The sequence below is a fragment of the Marmota marmota genome, unplaced genomic scaffold (genome assembly GCF_001458135.2).
Source record: "Marmota marmota marmota unplaced genomic scaffold, marMar, whole genome shotgun sequence".
Lineage (NCBI taxonomy): Eukaryota > Metazoa > Chordata > Mammalia > Rodentia > Sciuridae > Marmota > Marmota marmota.
The window spans coordinates 7,475,800-7,487,046 of NW_026000294.1; the positions used below are offsets into that span (position 1 = coordinate 7,475,800).

The 11,247-nt window shown below is 34.9% G+C and overlaps 1 long non-coding RNA gene across 1 annotated transcript in view; it reads right to left on the reverse strand.

Moving 5' to 3' along the window:
• Window positions 1-9,676, reverse strand: part of LOC125614426 — a 58,393-nt gene extending 48,717 nt beyond the window's left edge. The window contains exon 1 of the long non-coding RNA XR_007345014.1: window positions 8,949-9,676. This is a non-coding gene — a long non-coding RNA (uncharacterized LOC125614426). The remainder of the gene's footprint in view (window positions 1-8,948) is intronic.
• Window positions 9,677-11,247: the final 1,571 nt, after the last annotated feature.

The window sequence follows — 11,247 nt, forward strand, 5'->3', positions numbered from 1 at the left end:
TATATATATATATATATATATATATATATATACACATATATATACAGGATAAAATTATATATGAGTTTAGTGGTTTTTATGGTTTTTTTGTACCTTGATTTTTGTTCAACTTATTGCCCCTTCTCACTCTCTTCCCTTGTTAAGAGCCAAATTGTCTTGTTCTTGTTTCCTCTCTTTTATTATTTTTATCATTTGTTATTTTCTCTCACCCTCATAGTAGTCATCTTCAACCTATTTCATGCCTCTCCTCTGTTCACTTTTAAAATATTTCAAACTTTTTATTGCCTTCCTACCCTATTTTCTCTTCAATTAAGAAACTGTAATCCCATTAGCTTATAGAATTATATATTTTATGTAATTCCTAGCTTACTCATGCTGTTATGATTATTAAGAAACTGAAATACATAGTAGTCATCTGCAATTTAACGCCTTATCTATTTCAGAGTTGTTTATCGTTGATGGTGATGTTAAATGCTGACCTAACCATTCTTATAAAGGCAGTAATTAATGTTATATTTGTCAATGTAGATGCTGGACATTTCTCTTAAGGCTGTAAGTCTGTTGCTAACATTAGTGCTATTTATGACTCCCCCCCTTCCTGTACATGGAGCTGGAAAGTAATTGGGACAATTCAAGTTTACAAAGTACAGATCCTGTTGCCATGCAATATTCACAACTCAGCCCAGTAACAGAAAATATCACCCCATACAGGATGTGGCCCAACCAATCCTCAATAATACTTCAACACAGAACAGGGGAGACAAAACAGCAAACCAATAATCAGATTCCATGGAGAAACAGTCAGTGTGGAACCTCAAGTACCACTCCTGGACATCTACTCATATATCAAAAAAAAAAAAAGAAGAAGTCCAACAACAACAACAAAACTACACACAAAAAGACACACATAAAATAGAAATGAGAATGCATCACACCTGATGTGCAAGTCCAAGATCTCTGAATACATGAGGAAACAGGCAAACAAGTCTCTCTACAAAATTTATAGTCCCTGAACGAAAGATCCCACAGATGTGGAAGTGGTCCAGAAAGGACTCTAAAAACATCATTAAAATATTCATTGAATAAAAACAAGATCTAAAGAATAAAATAAGAAAACAAATACAGGAGATAAAAGACCATTTTAATTAAAAAAAAACAGAGATATTGAAAAGAAAGCAATCAGAACACATAGAAGTGAAGATACAATAAATCAATTTAAAAATTAATTTGAAAGCATCACCAAAAGATAAGATTGCATAGAAAATAAAACTTTGGGTCTTGAAGACAGAACTTCAGGCCTTGTAGACAGGGTATACAATAACTTTAGGACAGCATCAAAAAAAATACCTAAGAGACACTGGGATAGAAGAAAACATGAAGGTACACGTTAAAATTATTAAGAACATCTTCAGTGAGATACTAAGAAAATTTTCTCCATATTAGATATGAAATAGGCATCAATATACAGGATTTACATGAGACCACAAATAGACAAAAATCAAGACAGAACCTCTCAAATACACATCAAAATGCCTAACAGAAAATAAAGAAAACATATTAAAAGCAAGAGAAAAATGTCCAGTCACATTTAGATATAAACCAGTAAGGCTCACTTTTGACTTTGCAACACAGACCCTAAAATCAAGGAGGGCCTGAAATGAGATATTTCAAGCTCTAAAAGATAAAATGGCGAGCTAAAATTGCTATATCCAGAAAAACTATCTTTCAGAATGAGTAAGAAACAAAAACATTTCATGACAAGAGTAAACTAAGAGAATTCATGGGTACTAAGCCAGCAGTACAAAGAACATTCCAAGATATATTTCACATAGAGGTACTTAAAAACAATCCCAAAGCTTCCAAAAAGATGAAGATTACTAGAATACCAAGGAATTAATTGAAAATCAAAACAGAATTAAACATAGGAAACAAATCAAAAGGACAGTAAATAACAAACACCTGTCCTTAATAATTCTGAATGGAAATGGTCTCAATTCCCCAAGTAAAAGACATAGATTAGCAGAAAGGATTAAAAAACAGGATCCAATTATATGTTGTTGTCAGGAGACTCACCTCATAGGTAAAAATACCCAAAGGTGTATATAAAAGGGTGCAAAAAATTATTCCATGTATATGGAGTCTGAAAATGAGCAGGAGTAACTATTCTCAGTCAGACAAAGCAAATTTAAAGCAAAAGAAATAATTAGAAGAGATAAAGAAGGTCACTATCTACAGGTAAAGGTAATAATCCAATAAGATGATATAACAAGAACAAATATATATTCCTCAAATGTCAGTGTACCTAAAAATAAAAAAAATACTTCTTGAACTGAAATTCCAGATATCCTCCAATGCAATAATACGGGGTAATTTCATCAAACCTTATTACCAATGGGTAGGTCATTTAATAATTAAAATTGATAAATATATTTCCATACTAAATAAGACCATAAATCAAATGGACCTAATAGACATCTACAGAATACTTTACCTCCAAACAGCTGAATTTACTTTCTTCTCAGCAGCTCATGAGACCTTTACCAAAATAACTCATATTCTCAGTCACAGTGCAAATCATGGTCAATCCGAAAAAAAAAAAAAAAAAAAAAAAAACAATATAATTCTATGCATTCTATTAGACCATAATGAATGAAACTAGAAATCAACAGCAAGAAAATATAAAAAAAATATAAATACATGAAGATTGACTAATAATCTTTTAAATTAAGATTTGACTATAGAAGAAATGAGAAGAAATAGAGAAATGGTTAAACAAAAAAGAGAGCAGAGAGGCAAAATATCAATATTTCTTCGACAGTATGAAAATAGTTCTAACAGGAAATTTTATAGCATTTAGTGCCTACATTCAAAAAATACAGAGATCCCAAATAAATAAGCTTATGCTCTACCTCAAGACCTTAGAAAAGAGACAAGAAACTAATGTCAAATCAGTAGAAGCCAGACCATGAGTTATCAGAGCCAAAATATTTAAACTGGAAAAAAACACCACACACAAGATCAAAGCAACAAAGAGCTGATTCTTTGAAATGATAAGTAAGATTAATTAGCTCTTATCTATTCAAAAGAAAGAGAAGGCCAAATAAAATTAGAGAAAGAAAATATCACCAGACACTTCTGAAATTCAGAGAACAATTAGAATATATTTTGAAAATTTATTCAAGGAACTGAAAATTATATAAGATATTAATAAATTTCTAGACACATTGACCTGCTCAAACTGAACCAGAAAAGTATAGAAAATTTACACAGAAAATATTAAGTAATTAAACTGAAAAAGCAATAGAAAGCCTTCCAACAAATAAAAGCTCAGGAACAGATGGATTTCCAGCTGAGTTCTATCAGACCTTTAAATAAGAACTAATGCTAGTTTTTTCTCAAATTATTCCATGAAAGTGAAAGGAAGGGAACACTCCTAAATGCATTTTATGAACTCACTATAACCCTGATACCAAAACCAAAGACAGACACATCAAGGAAAGAAAACAACAAAGAACGGACCAATATCCTTAATAAACATAAAATGCAAACATCCTTAACAAAATATTATCAAACCACACCTAAAAACACATCAAGAAGATAATAAATACACCATGATCAAGGGAGTTTCATCCCAGGGATAAAAGATTGTTTCAACATACACAAATCAATAAATGTAATCTACCACATAAATAGAATTAAGTACAAGAATCACATGACCATCTCAAAAAATACAGAAAATGATTTTGATAAAATCCAGCACCCTTTCATATTAAAAATTTTGGAGAAACTATGGATAGTAGGAACTTACCTGAATATTACAAAGGTTATATATGACAAACACAAAGCCAGCATTATACTGAAATGAGCATTTCCTCTAAAATCAGGTTATTCCAAGTGCCGCAGTCCGGCTGCAGCAAAATAACTGGGGGGTGACGAGCAACTTCTGTACATTGATACATACAGCAGGAGTGGGAGCCACTTATTGTAGGACAGGAGGGGTATATATATGTTACACACAGCTTATCTTAATTAACATAAACTAGATACAGCAGTCAACCAATAAGGAATCTCCACACTTAATGGCTCCCTGGCGTTACTTCACAAACCACTCCCTCTGGCAAAATGCCAGGCACCATCTTGACTTGTTTACAGACCCTAACATCCAAGGATGGTTAAATCAGGTTAAATCAAGGATGTCCATGCTCACCACTTGTATTCAATATAGTTCTTGAAACTCTTCCAGAGAAATCAGGCAAAAAAATAAAATTAAAGTGCTACAAATACTAGGTAAGGCAGAATATCATGGAAAGAGTGTGGTGAAGGAAAGCAACTGAAGACTTTGTGCACCAGGAAGCAGAGAGAACTCTGTTCACAAGGGACAAAATATATTTACCCAAAGGCATACACACCCCCTGTTATCTACTTCCTCCAGGACACATTACCTGCCTACAGTTACCTCCCAGTTAATCTGTAAGTGGATAAATCTACTAATTAAGTTATAATTTTCATAATCTATTCATGTTACCTCAGAATGTTCTTGCATTCTCTCACAAAAGACACACCACGTATCCAAATCATGACATTATCTAATTATAATTAGTTTAAATTTGAATTGCTACATTGGCTAGTAACTATTGTATTGGATAGTACAACTCTAGGTCTTAAAAAAATAATCATTCTTTCACCCAAGAATATTGTCCTGACATCCTTTCCATCCACTATTCCTACACATCTGTCTTACCTAACTCATGTTATCTTTCTATATTTCAATGGTACATAACATAGCTCAGTTATCAGTTGGCAAAGGATAATCATCCCCCAAAAACCATTAATTACATTATTTGGGATTCTTCCAGTTGTATTTGAAAGAAATCTTTCTAAAACTGACTTTAAAAATAAAATTATTTCACAAAACTAAGAAGTTTGGTGATAGGGTTAGTTTCTGGTGAGGTTTTATCTAGCACCTCAATATTGTCAAGAAGGACCTGATTTATTTCCCTTTCTCCAACCTACTTTCTATTATATTTGTTTCAAAGTAAAGCTGGCTATGCAATACTTCCAAGTTTCAATTTTCACACCTAAAAAGAAAAAAAAGCATCTCTGTCCCAGTGTCTGCATTGTATTCTCAAGATTTATTCAATTTGACCAGCTTGAATCACATAACCACCCTTGAATTAATCTTTGCTGATAGGAGATAGAATGTGTTGCCTGATCAATCCCTAAACTTAAGGAATCAACTTCCCAGAAAATACATCACATAGAACTTTTATTGATTATGGTTCTCAAAAGGAATAAAACCAATTATAAGAGGGATTTATTAGATTGGCTTACACAATTACAGGCTGAATAGTCCTATAATATTCACCTGAGGCCCCTATAAGACAAAAGGGAAGGAAGAGTTTTTCAGTATCACTTTGGTTGCAAATGTCATAAACTCCATTCACGCTGACCTAAGCAAAAATAAATAAATATATATAAATTTATTGATCCAGGGATTCATGTATCTCAAAAGATAAACAGAATCTGGATTCAAGAGCTGCATTAGCTCCAATTACATCTTTAGAACATGGTCTTTCTCTACTCAAAATTCAGTTTCATCTTCAGTCACCCTAAGCTCCAACCCCAACAACTGTATGCTAATATCATACATTCATTCACAATATAGCGTAGCGGTCAAAAGCACAAACAATGGAGTCTTACTGCCAGCATTTGAATCCTGGTTCTGTCATTCATTGTGTCATCTCTTGACAGTTACTTGATTCTCTGTATCTATAAAATGGGGACAATACTACTACCTACCTCACAGAGTTATTGTGAAGGTAAAATAAATTTATCCACATCAAGAATTTATGTAAGGAAAAATAATAAAGGAGACACAGAGACAAGGTGCAGAGGCAGGAAGAAAAAATGGCTGCTTTTCTAAGTGGCCACGTTTATTTATATCAACAGGTTATAGCAGGTCATTAGTACCATAACTACATTATTGTTTAGAGTACCAGTAAGGTTGCTTATTCTGCAGTTATATTCTGCAGTATAATATGCAATGTCAGGAGCTTTGTGCAGCTCTTAAGAAAGTCCATTGTCTCAAGTTACTGTGAAGGGGGCAGATCCCTGATTGCCAGAGCTTGGTGAAACATTGTAGTTATCTAGCAAGCAAGTTCCTTTATTCCCAGGAGTTATGTGCCTAAAATCAAGGTCGAGGCTGATAAGACTCACAGAGCTTCCTCTTGAAGGACATTGACACAGGGGTCAGGCATCCCGTGTCTTTACATGGAAGTTTCCCAGCAGCCAGTCATTCTACATCTTTGCACAGAAACTTCCTAGCAGCCAGGCATTCTGTGCCTTTGCACAGAAACTTCCTAGACACCAAGCATGCCAGAATCATAAAGTTTATCAGAGACCCCACCCCAAACACAGAACCCCTACAAATTTAGGAGAATGATAAATGCTCATCAAATGCTTGGTGTAACTATCTTCATCCTTATATCTAGTAATTCCAGTGGGGGAAAAACATACTGTTATAAGGAGTTGCAGAAAAAGTCCCAAGTTTGGCTTAGTTTGGGTCACTTTTCCATCTCTGAATACTTGCTGTGGGTAGAAGAATAAAATCCCATTGGCCTGAACTGTATTAAATACCAAACCATTTGATTCAGGGGGAGGAGGCTCATCAGCCTACCTGACCCACATGGACTGAAGGTGGAAAGACAGTCTCCTGAAAGGAAAATTGGGGAGGTTGATGCCAAAAGGAAGGAAAAAGATTCTGCAAAGGTAAAAACACAAGTACTCATAACAAAGATGCCCAGACTAAGATCATTCTTGGACCAGAGAGGGCAGATCTATAAGAATAAAGATCTTTTCAAGTAACTCCTTATCTCCTCTCCCCATTACAAAGCAATAATATGGAGATGGTGGTGGTGATGATGATGATAACAATGACAAGAATGACAATGATGACACAGAATATATTAGATGAAATTTCAATTGTGCTGAGAAGTAGCAACGGATGGTTGGGAGATTTCAAACTAGCAATGTGCAAATGTCCTGATAAATATCATGTGATTTTTTTCAGATTCCCTGGATAATAGCTCATTTGACAAAAATAACTTGGTGGCAATAATCTTTCTCAGGCATGAGTGATTGAGAATTTTTTTAGAGCATCTAAAAATGAAGAGTGTAAGCAGATTCAGAAAAATACAAGAACCTGAAAAATATCCTGTATATTTTTCACTATCCACAAGTGAACATGTAGGAACTCTTCTGTTGGCACAAAACATTAGTTTCACCCTGAAGGTAAGATTTTATTTTTAAAATAGTCTAGTATTCTTGCTACTGTTTTTCATAAGTATACAATATTCACTTCTGTCAAGTGCTTCTTTATTTTCACAATTGGTCTAAAGAACCAGAGAACTCCAACCCTGACACAAGCCTTCCTCTCAGACTCATTCTGCCCTTCATCAATGCAGCTTACATTGAATCCTAGAAAACCTGCTGCCTGTTGAAATGTTTCTGCCACTTTTCCTTTTCTATGCCTATGCTCAAGCTGCCCCCTATACCTGAAATTCCCTCTCCTTTGATTTTTCTTAGTATTTATTCTGTACATCCTTGTAATCACAGTCATATCCCATATCCTCCCATATTTTCACAAATTACCCCATTCCAGATGAAGTTCTTTTACCTTTGTCTTCCCATTGAACTTCTTTATCTATTATTATAGCAGATTCCATATTCTATCTCAGGAGACTTATTCTTTGATAGTTTTGTATCTTTGACTAATTTATAAGGGCCTTGCTCTAATGAAAGGACAGAGTCTCACTCTTTATCCATCCCTCCTTCACACATAGCCTGAAAGATCTGCATCATGGTAGTTACTTGTAAATATTTGTTGATTGCTTCACTCATTCCACAAGTATTTATTGAGTAGCTATTATAAGCCAGGCACTATGCTTCTGGAGATGCAGAAGGTATTATAATTGTTAAATAGCCACATACTCATGTTCCTTACAGGATTATTGAAAAGAGAAAACAACAACCAAAAAAAAAAATGTAAGGTAGTGATCAGTGCTATTAAAAAGTTACAATGGAAATTACACAGCCATAAAGAATAATGAAATGATAGCATTTGCCAGTAAATGGATGGAACTGGAAACTATCATTCTAAGTGAAATAAGCCAGTCCCCAAAAACCAAAGGCCAATGTTCTCTCTGATATGTGGATTAGAAGGGGGGATTAGAAGTTCATTGGATTATTCAAAGGGGAATGATGGGGAAAAAGGGAGATGGGAATAGGAAAGACAGAAGAATGAATCTAACATAACTTTCCTATGTACACATATGAATACACAACCAGTGAAACTTCACATCATGTACAAACATAAGAATGGGATACTAATTAAATTACATAAAAAGTAAGGCAAGATAAGAAAGATAAAATGAGAAGGTAGTATTGGGTTAGAGAATCAGAGAAAGTCTCTCAGAAAATGGGACGTTTCAGTAGAAATGTACTTTAAGTAAGACAATTAGACACAAGGAAATCTGGAGAGTGTTCAAATTGTGGAGAGAGAAGGTGCAAAGATCCTGAGATAGGGGAATGTGGGGAGATCAGTGAAGTTGAAGCAGAGTGAGTGAGGAAAATAATGTCATGATAAAAAGTCAAAGAAGTATGGGGGAGCCACATCACTTACAGTCAGTTGAATTTAGTTAAGAAAAAAAAATTCAAGAAAGATGAGGATGGAAATTGATGGAATAGAAGCAGCATTTGCTTTTGAGGATTTCAGATCACTTGACAACAATGAGTGAGTTTCTTTGTCCCAGTTTCCAAGAATCAAATGATTTATATGTAAAAATATCTTAAAATTTAAAAATTTTAAAACCCTTAGAAAAAAAAGCAGGGTTTGTGGAAAAAAAACAAACAAACCTGGGTCTCTGGCTAAATTAGACTTCTTTGCTCACCTCAGGCACAGGGGCTTCACCTTCACCTTCTAGGCTTAGTTCTTTTATTTGTTCACAGATCTTCATGAACCCACCCAATTTCACAGGTTCTTCCTCTCTTCCTCTCTTTCTCTTCTTCTCTCTCTCCTTCTCCCTCTGTCTTGCTCTCGCTCTCACTCTCTTTCTGGTCGAACCAAGGGTTTTGATTCTACTGGGCACACCCACAATTCAACCCTGAAAAGGAATCTTGAAACTTGAGGCAGAAAGCCACAGAGTCCTCTGTTTTCTTAACTGATTCAGAGACTCAGGGGAGAATTCTGAAGTTCAGATATTATTTGGCCTTCTCTTTATTGAAACAGTTAAACTGTGGGACATTTTCTTTGTCTTTTTAAAGAACAGCTGTTCCCTCCTCAAACTGGTTTCAATACCTGAAGACAAATGCTTAAAAACTTTCTTTCTTCTTGGGCAAGCCCAGAAATGAAATGTAACTCTGTTTTGTGGAGTGTATTTGGGTAAAATAGATGAAATGGGGTTGATTCTTGCATAGTGCTGCAGAGTTGCTTGGGAGGAAGTAGTGAAGAAGCAAGGGAGGAAAGACCCAGACCGCAAGCTGCAATGTGGGTATTTTTTTGTTACAAGCACTTAGTACTAGAAATTGTTTAGTCACAGGAAATTGAACAATAGATCTTCATGATGGGTGGAACCCTATTAACCATTAGATTTCCCTTTTACAGATTCAGTTCCAGGAACTCATCTTGGGCAGAAAGAAAGAAAATTCTTAAATTCTACAACCATCCTAGACCTTAGAAGTGGCAATTGGGACTAAATTATTGCTTCTTGGCCCTTTGATTGGCTAAAACCCAGATGCAAGGTAGGAGCCTAGATAGTTGTAGATGACAAATTCATGAAAGATAGACCTAGACTCAAGATTTTTCCTGGTGTGGGATATAGTTCTTTGAGAGAAATGTAAGACAGCTTATGGTAAAAATGCAAAGGTTGCAAACTGGTGATAACTATCCTTATAGTCTGAAGCAATGTATTGTTTAGCTAACAATTTTGTTTTAAGAAATTAACCCCGATGATTTTCACATAGGGTATTAACTCTTGAGTTCACACCACATCCTCTTATGTTATCCTGCTGCCCAAGGAGTTATATGTGCAGTGTTTAAGGATACTGTGACTCTGATGTCAGAACTCTTGCTTGCTTGCTAGCTTGGATCTACCACTTACTAGCTCTCTTTTAGTTTCCTCAGTGGTATATGGGGAAGATGATAGTGCCAGGTCTTAAGGAGTTTGAAAATATAGAGGGCTAATGTAATAATCTCTTTATGGCTGCTATTATATTTCCCTGATGTTGGAAACCATTTACATTTTTAACCTCTGATGTTAAAGGGAGAAACTCTGAAATAGGTGACAAAAACATTCCATGATGAGAATACAATTTGACTTGGACCTTAAAAGAGGGGCAGAGAGACTGACCCAAGCAAAGTCACAGGTGCATGAACCCACAGGTTGTTTGCAGGGCACAGAGTGATTCTGAGGATTCAGACAGAAGTGCTTTCTGGGAAGATGGCAGGAATGGGTCTAAGAAATAAGCCAAAGATGGATTGAGAAGAACCTGCTATGATTAGTCCAGCTGTTTTAAAGAATCATTTGAAATCCATTGCCACTTGTACTATAAAAATAATAGAGGCAAGTCATCTTTCATTTCATCATCCAATGCTAATCCAAGGTTACTTTTTCCTTTCTTATAATTAAACAAATGTAGTTGATCAGATCTCACTTTTTGTCTTTGCTATCAGGGAACTTAGGACCAAAAGCAAAGCTCAAGTATCCCAGTGATCTTTATTATATTTTCTTTTTTCCTTGGTCTTCATTTTGTTTATATTTTATCATTATTTGGTGTGCTATGACTTTATTATATATTATAATATTGAATGAGATATTGTTATAAGTTGTTATTAATTTGTGGGGGAAAGTAGAATACGAATACACTAATGTAATATAAAGTATTTGGGATTTAGTTTTTATACACTTGAGAATTTTGGAAGGTCTAAATTCGGAGTGACAGAATTTGGTCTATACTTCAGAGAGACAAATCTGACTGCATTGTGTAAGATGAATTAGAGAAGAGGTGATATTGGAAGAGGAACAATCAATCAGGAAATAGTTCCAGTTGTGAAGGTGGAAGATGAGGGCTTAACTCTAGATAATGCAATTGAAAGTACAGAACAGAGAAAGAAGAAACTGAAGACAAGATAAAATTGACATAATGTTGTGACTAGATGTTAGAAGAAAAGGAGAAGGATTGTAATTAAGC